The 14,419-nt window shown below is 39.7% G+C and overlaps 2 long non-coding RNA genes across 2 annotated transcripts; both read left to right on the forward strand.

Moving 5' to 3' along the window:
• Positions 1–1,686: 1,686 nt before the first annotated feature.
• LOC307041368 lies at positions 1,687–5,354 on the forward strand. Its single transcript, XR_013808724.1, has 3 exons — positions 1,687–1,826; positions 3,293–3,478; positions 5,216–5,354. It is a non-coding gene; the product is annotated as an uncharacterized lncRNA (long non-coding RNA).
• Positions 5,355–5,380: 26 nt separating this feature from the next.
• On the forward strand, positions 5,381–11,503 carry LOC307041367. Its single transcript, XR_013808723.1, has 2 exons — positions 5,381–5,520; positions 11,090–11,503. It is a non-coding gene; the product is annotated as an uncharacterized lncRNA (long non-coding RNA).
• Positions 11,504–14,419: the final 2,916 nt, after the last annotated feature.

The raw sequence follows: 14,419 nt of genomic DNA on the forward strand, positions 1-14,419 counted from the left end.
TGTGTTAGTCTAAATAATCCGACTATATCAATCTCTGAACCAATTAGCTCTTTTTGTCTCATTAAAATTAAATATTAGCGTAACACACAACGTATGCAACTATTTGCAGCTATAAGAATTACTTTTATCCATATTCATTTTGTTTCACTGTGGTTTCTACACGTTTTGAACTTTTTTTTTGTCCTGACCGTCCAGATTTGGAGGGAAATGTTTATACTTGGCCGTGGCCCCAGAGACTATTAAATAGCGTGGCCCCCGTGATCTAAATCCACATACTAGCTAGCTAGACCTCAAAGATCTTTTATTTGTCGAGAAAACTCAGCTGCCTGCCTCTGGCCGTTAGAACCCTGTGAGTTGCATAAAGGGCGGAAATTCATCTTTTTGAGCTGACTTTTCTAAATTTAAAAGAGCCTACTTATGATATACAGAGTATTTTCCAGTAAATAAAATATCGATCAAAGGTAGCAACATTTGCATGCCTCTGTTACCAGATGTTTTTTAATTGTATTATCATTACATTGGTGGTAATACAATATAATAATATAATAATATTGGTGGTGTGGATACTTTGGAAGTTGCAAACCTTACTTTACCTGTGTAACAAAGCAGATGGGCAACATTAGAAGAATTACTTTGCTCATGTAAATCTGAATATATATTATAATATATATCACTTTTCTGAGAAAATGTCAAGCAAGCTCAATATTGAACATGTGAACAAACTGCAGAGGCACTATAAGACTTGAAAAAGAAAAAAAACATGCGTAAGATTTTAAATATATTCATTCATAGATAAGATAAGACTTTATTTATCCCGAAGGAAATTGTTGTGCCAGAGTACAGCAAAACTATACACTAAAAGTGCAGTAAAAAGAGCAATTAAACATCTACAGAAAACATGAAACATATGGTCACACAATCAATGCAATTATTAGCAGTATTTAGTAGTGTAAAAAATAAAACGTAGTGGCAGTTACGTAATTGCACGTTATCTAGCATATTATTAATAATACTAATATTGCACATATAGTTATATAGCAGCGAGTGTATTGTAATGATGGTAATTACATTTATATTGCACATAGTGTTGGTGTGGAAGTTCTCGGTTCCCTTTACTTAAGGGTGAAGAGTTAAAGAGTTTGATGGTCACTGGGAGGAAATACCTCCTGTGGCGCTGTGGTGGTCTTCGGTGATCTCATATGGCTAACTAATGGATATACACTTGACATTACCATCATCCCACAAACTGCTGTTTGGAAAATGATGATGCTTATATACTGTAGGTCAACTTTTAACTTGTAATTTATATATTTTTATTAACATTTTATAAGAAATCCCTCAAAGTTCTAAAGTAAAATATTGAAATGTGAACATTGCGAATTTTGATGATAACTTGGCGAATTCCACAATGTTAAAAGATACACTAAAGTCAGTATATGTAACATTGAACCAATATATTATTATTATTAGTAGTAGTAGTAGTAGTAGTAGTAGTAGTAGTAGTAGTAGGTAGTAGTGTTGGTGTTGAAGAAATTGCAAAAAGATTTAGAAAACTGTGAGGAGTGAGACGTCTTGTTGACGCATTCTTTGGTGCTCTGTGATTGGTCAACACGCCGCCCTGGCATGACGTCAGTGCGGAGCGAGTAGAGGGAGCGCGCAGCCCCGAGGAGAGGCAGAAGCTGGAGGATTGAGAATGAAACCGGACTCACCTGAGAGCAGCTCTCCACAAGGGCCCGATGTAATTGCAGAGAAAACCATCAGGAAAATTCATAACGACCTAAAGTTGAGGACATTTCTCTCCAGAGTCTGCTTTGCGTCTCAAACAGGTAAGACACGCGCCTGGAAATACACATTAGGCTATTTTTAACGTACATTTTTACGTGCTTTCAACCTGCTGTCTTGCCGTGTCCTTGTGTCATTTATGCGGAACATTTTGGGAAACATGACATGCATGTTTAGTTTACCTTTTGTTTGTGTTTCAACGTGATGGCAAAATATTCAACCACCAACACAAACGCCCTTGATTTTCATTTAAAATGAGGGTACGTTTTTGGTCCCCAAACAGTCAAAACCCCTTGTTCTTCAAAGTGCTAGAATATTACACCACGCTCCTCGTTCATTATAATGATCAGTAACAAATTGGTTTCTGTAATAGCTTTTGGGGATAATCCTAGTGTGAAATAGTCTAGTTTTAGCAGAAGTAGGCCAATTGCAACTCTCATTAAAAGTAGGGGATGCTTTGCCCCCGGGAACACCCAATATATTAAGCTTTTAACCCAGCTCCATAAGTAGATTGTTTTAAAGACTCAGATGTGAATCTCGGCATCAGTCAATCTGCTGCATCAAAGAAACGCTTCTTTACCTAACGCTGTCTCGGGTTCATGGTCATGCGATCGTACAGACTTTTCAGGCAATATATTCTGCAGTTTTAGCTTCTATTATACCTGTTTACATGTATAGCTACAGGTTTTAAGTTTTAAAGGCTATATTTAGGATTTTATAACAATTAGTCAGGGTTTGAAATAACAAAAATCATTCATTCTTAGTTACCAGATAGTCTTAATGTGGCCTTACATTAAAAACACCTCGTGTAAAAGTAAACATTGTTAGATAACAAATCTCCAGAATACAGCCATGTCCTACGAATTGTATGTAGGCTATGAGTATATAACCTGAAGGTGATATTTTTGAATGCATCTGAGCACGTGAAATGTGACCTGGTTGTATTTCAATGTGGTCCTTTGCCAGTTTAAACTAGATTATTAAAGTCTCTCCGGGGTTTATATGAATATAAATAATAAGTTTCACATATGACTCTTTGTAAATGATGAAAAGGCTACAATATCCGATTGCTTATGGAAATAAATCGGATGTTAATTGCAAGAAATGCTAATGCAGGGGCCTCCCACAAATTGACTTCGGCCCATACAAATTCTTGTTTTTATTTTCATACCAAAGCCTAAAGTAATCATTTTATATTTTTGAAGGAGGCTGTTCAAAGCTACAATTCAACCAACAATTGAAACTATTAAGAATTACCTCACTAAGACATTAAACAGGCCTTCTACGAGACACGTTATTCATCACAGGAATATTTGACTGTAGGTTGATTTAGTTAGCTTCTTTAACCAACACAATATGTGTTAGCCTACATTTTAACAAATGTGATCCAACTATTTCCCTCGTTTTGTTCAATTCTGCTATTCTCCGTGCGTAATTGTAATAAAAAAAACTGCTTACGTGTGTTTTCAAATATCTAAGGCCTTCTAATCCATTTCCATCCTCCTTCCAGATCAAATCAGCATGACGTCGGGCTACAGAACGAGATTGTAAGGGGCTCTGTTTCTGTCTTTGGTTATCTAGCTGTATGAGTTTTAAATACAGCATAAAGCTAGATAACCGAAAGTAGAAACGACTTCCATAACATTGAGTTTATTCCCGAAAAAAAGAGGACTCCTTAGGCTTTCGACTCATAAAGGTAAGGAAATAGTTTTGCTTTGAGGTTTTTGATAAAAACGTCAATAGCCTATAAATAGCATAATAATGTCTTTAAACGTTTTATAATAAACTTTGATGGCAGATTAATAGTTTGCAAAGACATATCCTTGCAGTGCTTTAAAAAAAAAATCTGTTTATTGTATAAGTCACCTCTTACCCTGACATGAGTAAGGGTTATTTTTAAGTAAAACAAAAATCTTTTTGAGAAAATATGCCCCAAAAAAAACGCAGATTCAAATGTTTTACTTTTTAAATAACTGGCCCTGTTGGGGGGGCTCTCCATTCAGACCCCTGCAGCATGGTGCTGAATGTTAAACAGGGCGCTCGATGGGTGAAGGGGAATAACTTCGAATGTAACTCCAAAACCTACTTCATTTAAAAAATGTTTTAGGAAAATAGTGAATAACATTTATTTTAAATGCACAAGGTACATTTTGGGTCTCAATAGGCTTTCTTTCACAGCAGACAATTTGACTTGTCATATTACAAAAAGCACGAGTTTAATTCATAAGATTAACGGTGGCTCTGTTCTATTTAAATGCCCCAGTAAGTCATGATGCTTATAACAGAACCCTGAAACTGAAGCAGCTAAATGGGATTCAGCCATCATTAATTCTATTATTTACACCTGGGCTTTTTCCATTGTGACACGTGACAAGTGTCTTCTGTGAAAAAGGCCGACCAAATCTCAGAGTGTTTGTTCTCACCCTCCTGCTCACCTGCAGTAAGTGAAAAACAGTAAAGCTACAGTCCTCCAGGATTTCTCTCATCTCTCGAGGTTCCTGCTTAGGGACTCACACAGTGCTGCAAAGACAATATTTATATTTTTAGAAAGCAGATCCTCCTATATTCATCATTGTAAAGCATACTGCTTTATTTATAAGGAGATTTTTCAATTTATGATGCATTTAAATGTCACCTTTTTGTTAAAAAGAAAGGGAAGGCTACTGCTTTGTCCAGGTACTAATGGCTCTAAGTCTGCTAATGATGCAGTTGAGTGGTGTAGCTACCTACACACACAGGGCTAAGAAAAACACTTGGCGCCTGTATTTAAAGCTGTATCTAATCTTGGAGCCTTTGGGATACATTGTGTTTTGCCTCAATGAGAAGGCCAAGGCCATGCTGTAGACAGGAGATGAACTTTTTAACTTGGTACTTGAGCACTGAGCAGTGCATACGCTCAGCCCGGAGAATGCCACTAAAGCCTAAAGAGCACGAAAGTAAGATGAGTTTTCATTCAACTACCTATTGCAGTACAGCTCACTGTCGAACCGGGCTAATTGCTTCGTTTCACAGCGAGATATTGGATATGTGAAAAGGCCGTGGTCCGAGTCTTTGCCTGTTATAGCGTGTCAGCATGGTGCGCCTCCTTAATGAATGGGAGTAGAAACACTTGAAGCTTTATTTATGGGATGGTCCAAAGCCATTCTTGTTCCACCCTGTGTACATGTATAATGCAAATGTTTCTTTTTGTGCTGTTATTGTAAAAACACTTACGCTCACACAAAATCAAGGGTGCTGCACTGTGAATTGAAGAGCTAGTTAGAGATGTAAAAGTTGTATTAACTTCTTACTACTACTCAGTACTCAAATAAAGTACTGCTGGTGTAAATAAATGAAGAAAGCTGTGTTTAGCTATACTGAAAAGTCAAAGTGCTGACTGTTCTTTTCATCTTTTATTCCTCTGTTTTCTCTCCTCCATCTGCTCTTGCTACAGACTTCCGATTAACATCATTGAATGAACGCTGTTTCCTGAAAAGAGGGCAAACCATAGTTAAAAGAAAACGAGGAGAGAGAAAAAACGGTTGGGCCGGAATTGCCACCTCCTCCTCTCCCCTCCCCCACTCTCACCCTTTTTGCCCAAGAGCCTCTAATGCCATCTGCACTGCCAACGGGGGACACTTTGCCCGTGCCAGGAGGCGGACAAAGAGCCTGCCGGATCCCTGGAGTATGGGCGTGCTCAGAGGAGCCATCTTAAGAAACGTTGCCGCGAAACCTAAAATGGCTGGGCTGGCATACGAGGTGAGCTGCATTATGGTTTTCTGTTGGGTACCAGTGGTGATGATGGTGGTGGGCAGGAGGTGGGGGTGTGATTGTGTGATGGGGGAAGGGGGCAGGAGGAAGGACGAGGAAAAGAAGAAGAGTTTCCCCATTTCCTCCCCAGTCACACATGGCCTCTCCCTTCTCTCTTCTATCTTCTGCTCCTGCTAATTAGCAGTTAAGGGGTGATGTGAAGGGGGAGGTGGGTGAGGAAGGGTGGTAGTTTGTGGTGGGAAAGGGGGAGGGGGGGCTAGGTAGCAAACAAAATTAATGAGCTGGCACTGGTTGAAGGAAACCTGCCATCCTCTCTCGTCATGGTGCTTCTTTACTCCCCAATGCACACCAGGCTGCGCTGTATGTCGTGTTTCCACGTGGCAAACCATATAGATTCATCCAAAAGAAATGCTTTTATTATTAGATTCACATTAGGATATTTAGTACAGCATCTTAACTATCTAAGTTTGAAGAACCCCTTTGGGTTAATTCTGTCGAGGAGAGGATACCCGGAAGATTCCTATTCATGGAAAAGCATTATTGTTTTTGAAAGAAGAATCATTACAATCTCTGATTATGTTTATGGCTAAGATATTTGCTCACAGAGCAGTTCCTCGTGTGCTAATTTCCGCACTGAAAATCCGCAGTTTACTATATTTATATAATGGTGTTCATCAGAGCCATCTAAATGGCTTTTTTAAAAACACTTTAAATACTGGTTATATGCTCGGGCTTGTGTTTTCTTATGCATTCAGTCCTTAACATTTTATATTCATTATAACTCAGTTTAAAAGCAATACATTCCAATGCTGCACACGTGAACTTTTACACACGCAGACTAAACATTTCAAACACGGATGTAAAAATGTCCCATTCTTCCAAAATCTGCCGACAACTCTGCCAAACATCAGAGCTCCAATACTACACCACTACTATCCCTGTAACCGCTCTTACACACACACACACACACACACACACACACACACACACACACACACACACACACACACACACACACCCTCGTGGCATGGAGCTGCTCTGTAACCCTGGTGGCTCTGTCTGCAACCTGAAGCAGAAAAAAGAGACACGTGAGCGTGTGTGTCAGGGCCAACATGTGCAGCTGCAGTGCCTGTGTGTTAATGAACAGTGCCGTGCGTTTTCACATTATCATTCAGCCCCGCTCTCTCGCTCTTTCCCCTCTCAATAGCTGTTTAGTCCCCCATCCCCACCCCCACCTCCGCCCTCCGTAAGGGCCTGCGTTCCCACCATTGTGGGAGCTGGTGCTGCGGCAGGCCTGTGCTGGGGGGCAGGGTGGGAACGGCCCTCCAGACTAGACATGAGCAGATGCCTGAGACATTAGACTGTCGTGCGGATCACCGGGGTCGGGCGAGCCGCTGAGTTTTAATGTGTGAGCAAGTGTATGTGTGTTTGATATGTGTGTGATGGGGGGTGGTAGTCCAGGCCCTGGAGTGCCACCTGACTGTTCATTAGTCTATTCAGCCTCCTCTGCATGTCTGAAAGGCATGTAGATGCTGTTTTGAGAAGCATTCACTGGCATTAGAGATGCATTCATACATGATATGCATATAGATGCTCAGGCCTGTCACACAGCGGATCACGCCTTAACATTAGATTCTATCAAACACGTAAGGCAAAGACTTATCAGCAACACAAAGGTGTATTTTCTTCACATTTTACACAGGGAAAACCTGATTTTATTTTACCCAGTGGGCCCATCATCCACCAGGTACTTCTTTATCTATGCTCAATTTAGCAGCTGGATATGATTTGTCCTTCATGCAAACACAATCTACATATTTGTATCGCTGTCACGTGGCAAGAAAAGACAGCCATCGTGAAAATCTCCCACGACAGTTGTGTTTCACCGAGAATGACTCAGCTGAGGCGATGGGTGTGCCTAACAAGCTGAATGATGTAACCCCGTGGATAATGATTATTAATGATCCTCATACTGTACATGTGCCTCCACACAATATGTAAGGCATGCTCAGCCCACATGTCAGAAGATTATTCCCTCTTTTTATTCATATAAAAGACTCAGAACTGTCTTTATAATTGCATTTGCGCTGCTCATCTGTGATATACTGTACAGCGCACAGCTTCAGGCAGATTTGTCAGAAGGGAGAAAGCAAGGTGAAGCAGAGAAATTAATCGTGGAGATACTGTAGCTTGCTATGCTACGTTTCTGTTGAAGATCTGCATAGAACGTTAAAGAAAACAAAGGGGCAAGGGGGGTGAAAAACTACAGATTGGCTTATCAAGAAAGGGTTAAAGATGGTGAAGACAAATACTATACGTGTATGTAGAGGAGGCACGAGAGGGGTGTGTGTGTGTGTGTGTGTGTGTGTGTGTGTGTGTGTGTGTGTGTGTGTGTGTGTGTGTGTGTGTGTGTGTGTGTGTGTGTGTGTGTGTGTGTGTGTGTGTGTGTGTGTGTGTGTGTGTGTGTGTGTGTGTGTGTGTGTGTGTGTGTGTGTGTGTGTGTGTGTGTGTGTGTGTGTGTGTGTGTGTGTGTGTGTGTGTGTGTGTGTGTGTGTGTGTGTGTGTGTGTGTGTGTGTGTGTGTGTGTGTGTGTGTGTGTGTCGACTGAAGGAAATCCGTTAGTAAAATGTATTCGTCTTCTCTACTCCTGCTAGAAGAACAATGACTATTTGGAGGATGTAAAATGAGACACATGCACACACACTTTCCCGGACCTTTAATTCTGTTGCAATACGCAGGTTGACATCACATTAAATCAATTAAAGTATCAAGATGAGCTTAATGTGATTTTGTGGTCTTCATAAACACTTTGGTGAAACTGATTAAGAGTCTGGTTTTAATCTGCTCTGAAACAGACAATAGTTTTCCATCAAGATTGTCTGGACAGTGAGGTCAGCAGCTTTGACTCCATGTCAGGAGGATTTAGGATGTAGACGTACCTGAGTTTCCCTCTGCACGCTCGTCGCTATAGACACAGTGACTTAGTGATACATTCTTCAATATCTTCTTATACCTTGAAAACTGACAGAGAAATGTTTTTCCACTCCAGAAAATAGATGATTACTTTCCTTGGCTTCTTCCTTTTCTCCTCTGTTATTCATTATGAGCTATGCATTCCTTTTTACCATGTGAGACCTTCAGCACAAGGTAATTATTATGTGTGACATGATAAAGGGACATTAGCCGCCACCCAGTTTAAATTCTGTGCTGGTGAAGCAGCGTAGCCATAGTAGATGTTAATACTATATAATGTAGCTCCTGGGTTACCTCTTAGGACCCTCCTCACTATGTGTAGACTCTATTAATGTTTTAACGGCTCTGCTGTGATGTATAAAGCCCGCCTCACCCGCCGCCCATAGTGTTGGCTTGAGTCCAATGTGGGTCAAGCAAGGCTCATCTGGTGTGTTTTAATGCAACTTTGTCCGAGACTAATCTAGCACAAAGCCTGACATTAAGTATCTTAGTGGAAGATGGAGAGAAGTTTCGACATCCCAGGCTTTTCAGATTACGTCTGTTGGCTGTGGTTTCCCTGAGTAGGGGTCCTGTATGCTCCAATGAAAGTAGAGGAGAATTAGGTGACTTAGCCTTTAATACAGCAGCCTTTGTAATCACATCAGGAGAAGATGAGACTTGAGGAGTATTAAGGGGAATCCTTGGTGTGACCTCATTTTTACTCCTTTCCTTATTCTACTGGTACAGTACATGGATTGGAAACGAGGGTAAAGGGTGGAAAGAGGAGAAAAGTTGGAATAAAGTCAGATGATACACTGAAAAAACTGAACCGTTGACTTAAATCAAATGTATTATGTATATTAGGTTCAACTTAATATTATGGCTTCAACTAACTTAATACAGTTAAGTGAAATAGTTGAAATAACACATTTAATTAAAGTCAATGTTTCAGGTTTTTTCAGTGTATACGACTCCATCACGCAGTCAGAAATCAAGTTCAAGTTCATGGGTGCAGCAGCTCTGTCTGTGGAGGAGGAGGAGGAGGAGGAGGAGGATGGAGGTACATAGCCTTTGACCTCTGTTAGGGTTGCTATGGGAAAGAGGCCGGCCGACTCAGTAATGTTCGACTGAAAAGGCCGAACTGTCAGAGCCGTCCAGCAGACGTCAACCCCCCACACACACACACACACACACACACACACACACACACACACACACACACACACACACACACACACACACACACACACACACACACACACACACACACACACACACACACACACACACTCAAACCCTTTCACAAACGCTCACAGATGGCACGGGCCAGCTTGGGAATGTTAGCTGCGAGAGAACGCTTTATGTTCATCAGACACCATTATAATTCATCCAGCCGTTAGAGTGACACATTACCAGTCTGCACCTCTTCCTCAGTTCAGACCCACTATTGTGTTAAACCATTTGTCTCATTTTTCAACCTCATCCAACACATCTCAACACCCATTGTGTGTGTGTTGGTGCTCTTGACTTGTGGGCTTAGAAAACACTATTGACAATTAGTATGGTTAAACAACTCTTGTCAGAAAAAAAACCTTTACCACAAAAAGATTCCCAAATAAATTATAACTCTAGTCTTAAACCAGACTAGATTTTTCTGTGTCCCACACCTACACTTTCGTGTCTTATTTTCTGTTATCCATCTGTCTGGATAAACTGCATGTATAGACATATATAAGAATAATCAGTTTTATCCGTAAGTTACAGAATATATTTCTGTCTATATTTCCAAATTGCCAGTATTTGATGCTTTAGTGACTGCATGTCGGAGAGGGCATGCAAATCCACTGATTGTAATATGTGCATGTTTCCATGCCCTGTCTGTAAATGTGTGTCCTCATTTAAGGTTGCATTCATTAAGGGGAGGGGTCTCAGGAATAAAAGAGTGTGTATTTGCATACGCTGCATGCTGTCTGCAGAGAGGGAGCAGTCAAAAAAAGATATCAGAGGTGGACAAAGAGAACGAGGACAAATCCTTCATTGTGGGGTTGGTGGGAGAAAAGGCTCGTCTGAATTGGGGAGTGGGTGAAAATTGACAGAGAAAGAGTTGGGGCTGGTTCCCTGTGGGGATAAAAGCCTTAAGATCCCCCCATGCACACAGCCTGAAAATGGGAGAGAAGAACAACACGCAGAGAGCAGGGGCCTGTTTCAACAGGGCATGAAAAGGAAGTTTGTTTTTCTGAAACACTGTGTACAATTTCTGATGTACAGAACTAAAAACAAATGCACAACAACAAATTCTGTGTTGACAAAAAACACATCAGCATTTTCAAATAGCCAAACTAAAGATTTCAGAATCATTATTACCATTTTCATACTGGTTGACACATCTCAATATATTCAGTGTTTATGCAGTACTTTAGAAAGTACTTTATAATCTCTGAAATGCTTTACAGATTAATATTTTGATTTTATTGTAAATGTTTTTTTTTCTCGTTGTTAATGAAGTTACATTGTCAATACTGTCTGATCCTAGAAACATGTATTATTGTTGTGGAAAACAAATCTTTGTCGTCTGCTAATAATTCCCTTTTATGTTTTTCCGCAGGATGGGACAGGACCTGCACGCCTTTCTTTATGAACCTGCTGTTGGACATTGTGGACCAAATGCAAAGATGACGTCAGCAGAGACACAATATGATTTCAGATGTTTAACCGCCCAAAGGGGAGAGTCTTACGAGATGTTAAAGAACCTTATGTCTTAAATGCACAACTAATGCTTGCTATGCATATAAATACCATGATTTCATGTCTGTCAACTCATCATGATTACCTATTATTTTCAAAGCTGCAAATAAAAAAAACTTTAAATGTTCTTCTTGCTTCTCACTATCATTATGGGCATGTTAATGTTTTAATTAATAATTTGAATTAATTGTTCTAATTAAATGATATTAACACATTCTTGTAATTTTAAATGGTTTATTGTTTGTATGATTTGAATAAAAATAATGAACATATATATCAAATTTGATTGTCTTGTTTTTGGGCAAAAGGGTGTTTTATTTCAGTGATCGAAATAGGAAACATCAGTTATTACAATGAGATATTATACTGCTGAAATTGTAAATATATGTGTTTTTAACAAAGAATTTTTCCAACAGCATTATAGTCTTTAATCTTTAATAAAATACATTGCAATCGATATAAAATAGACAATGTTTTAAAGAGTCATGTGTGCAGGACATTTTCTAAGTCACATTTTAATGTGTGTGAAGATCTTATTTGAGTGACCTCACATTAAGTTTTAATTAGGAGGAGCAGACAGAGGGACGTGTGCTGAATCAGTGTGGGAAAGAAAAGTTCATCAGCCACAAAACTCAGTGGACAAAATGACCCTGCCCACTAATAAAAGTAATAAGATTTCGTTTAAACCCCTCATATTTTATTCACCATGAACATTTCAACAGACACATTTTTAAAGCATGATACAATCACATTTTGCAGATTTTCACTGCAAAAAATGAAGGTCTAAAAAAATGAAAGGAGAATTGTATAATCTGGATAAAACCACTGTGTTGTTTAATTTAAATTCTTATCTATTACTGGCTGCCCAACATGGGACGATTAATCAGGTTTGGGGATTACAGGCCTTCCTGGTGTCAGTCGGACCTCAATCAGTGTCCGATTGATCTGTGACCGGAGTCAAACAACAGATGGACACACGCTGGGTAAACAAGGGATTATTTGCGTCTATCTGGAAATAAGAAAAATCGCTTTAAAAACAAACCAGTCTACATTATTTACAGCTGAGTGCGGAATTAAGCCTCTTTTTGAAAATTAACTAAGTTTGCATAAGTAACAGAGAAGACCGAAACGTATGTGAAAGGGTTACAGCTTTGTGTTTTCAATTAAATATTCTATACATTATATTTAAGGTTATTTTCAAACAATGAAACAGTTTAGTATCAGGTCTATAGTTAAAACCTTTCATTACATTATATAATTGAATTAAATGCTGAATGTATGAGTCAGAGCTGAAAACTCTAGATATGCCAACATTAATTTGAAATTTACAAATCAGTCGTGCATTTGAAATGAACAAAGGGTGAAAACATCTCTTTAAGTGAGATTAAGATAAAAGGGACTTTACTGATTTAAGTAATTGCAGCAGCTCACAAATAAAGGTAGACTATTAATTACTATATACACCACACTGAAAAAACTGAAACATTGACTTTCATCAAATGTATTATGTCAACAGATTTCACATAACTGTATTAGGTTAGATAAAAGCAACTTTATTACATTTGAATACAAAATACTAAGTTCAACTTAATATAAATGCTTTCAACTAAATTAATACACTTATTTTGAAATTGTTGACATAATATAATTTCCTTAAAGTCAAGGGTTCATTTTTTTCAGTGCAAACACAAGGGAGTAAAAACAAAGAATTGAGTCAAATAAGTTAGAGTGAACAAAGTGTAAAACCACGTCTTAAACCCAAAATGACACTCATAGGGGACGCCGGAGGGCCATGCGGAAGTCAGCACGTTTTCAATCCATCCAAACGCTACAGCGGCTGATTTAGATGATTAGTTCCCCCCCCCCCCACTGGATGACTGCAAACCAATTAGTGAAATCATCCTGTAGAGGGGTTATGGAACCATGGCCCAAAGATTTCAATTCATTTTTAAAAAAACGTTTACACTGGTTTGATTTTCATCATACATTTTCTTGTCCTGTCGTCCTCCGTGCATTAGTTGCTTGAATGGGCTTCCTGGGTTAAATATTGCTTTTTGATGAGTGTCCTGTGAGGCGTGCCGGCTGGTCAGGGACCTGTTGGTGAAGTCCCTACAGGTCAGCAGGGGGTCAGGGGGCACGATCTGGACAGTCCCCCAGAGGGCTTTAAACAGGCTGGAGAGGCGCTGAGGTCAGGAGCCAAAGCAAAAGGTCAAGGGCCGCTAATTAAGTGGCTATTTCCTGCAATTCCCCATTGACCACTGGACTCGGCGGACGGACAGGAAAACGCCTAAACAAGTTCATTTACAGGAAGTCAATAAAAGCTGGTTACAAGTTAAAGAGGACTGACTGGAATAACATATACAAGATGATAAAGAACAGTGGGTTCCCTTTTAAGGAGCTTTTAAGATAAAGAACAGTAGGTTTACTTTTAAGGAGCTTTTAAGATAAAGAACAGTAGGTTCACTTTTAAGGAGCTTTTAACGGAGGGAGGGAAAAAAAAATTGGTTGAGTCTGATTTAGAGAGAAAAGTTTTGCAAATCTAGAAAAAAATGATGCCACATAACATACCAACAACTTTAACTTGATTTACTCTCTTAAAAGCTCAGATGAAAATAGACATTGATGGATTATTTTTTGTTCAATAATCTTACATTAAAAACTTCAGAACGAGCAAGAGAGAGAAACATAGAGGCAGGACCTCAGAGTTTAAGATGAGAATCCTAACATTTTGGAGGGAAAGTCGGTAGAAGCTGTTTATGCCTTTCCAGCCCCTGAATGAGCCTATGTATATGAACTTTTAGCATAAGAATGGGGATGGGGCCTGTGAACTCCTCTGACACTGACCTTTCTCCCAGGATGTGAATAGTATCACTCAAGGGCTGCCCGGCAGCCTTTCAGTCAGACCTGAGCCTTGCCCTCGCCTAAAACTCCTAATCTGGCTGATTTAATGTATCCTACAAGTCCTTCCTCACCACCCACACCACTGCCGCTTCAGAGGAGTCGCTCTGCAGACATTTACTGCAGCACACAGTCCTCACAGCCCTGCCTCTGGGCCCCTGCACTCTGGGAAGTTAGAGGAGCTGGTTTGAGACAACAGGGGGCCCTTTCTCTGTGCAAAGAGTCTGGGTCTCTTTATAATCAATTGGTTCCTCCCCCACGGAGCTGATGCTTAATCCAAAATATGTTTGAT

Source organism: Notothenia rossii (assembly GCF_949606895.1).
Source record: "Notothenia rossii genome assembly, chromosome: 5".
Lineage (NCBI taxonomy): Eukaryota > Metazoa > Chordata > Actinopteri > Perciformes > Nototheniidae > Notothenia > Notothenia rossii.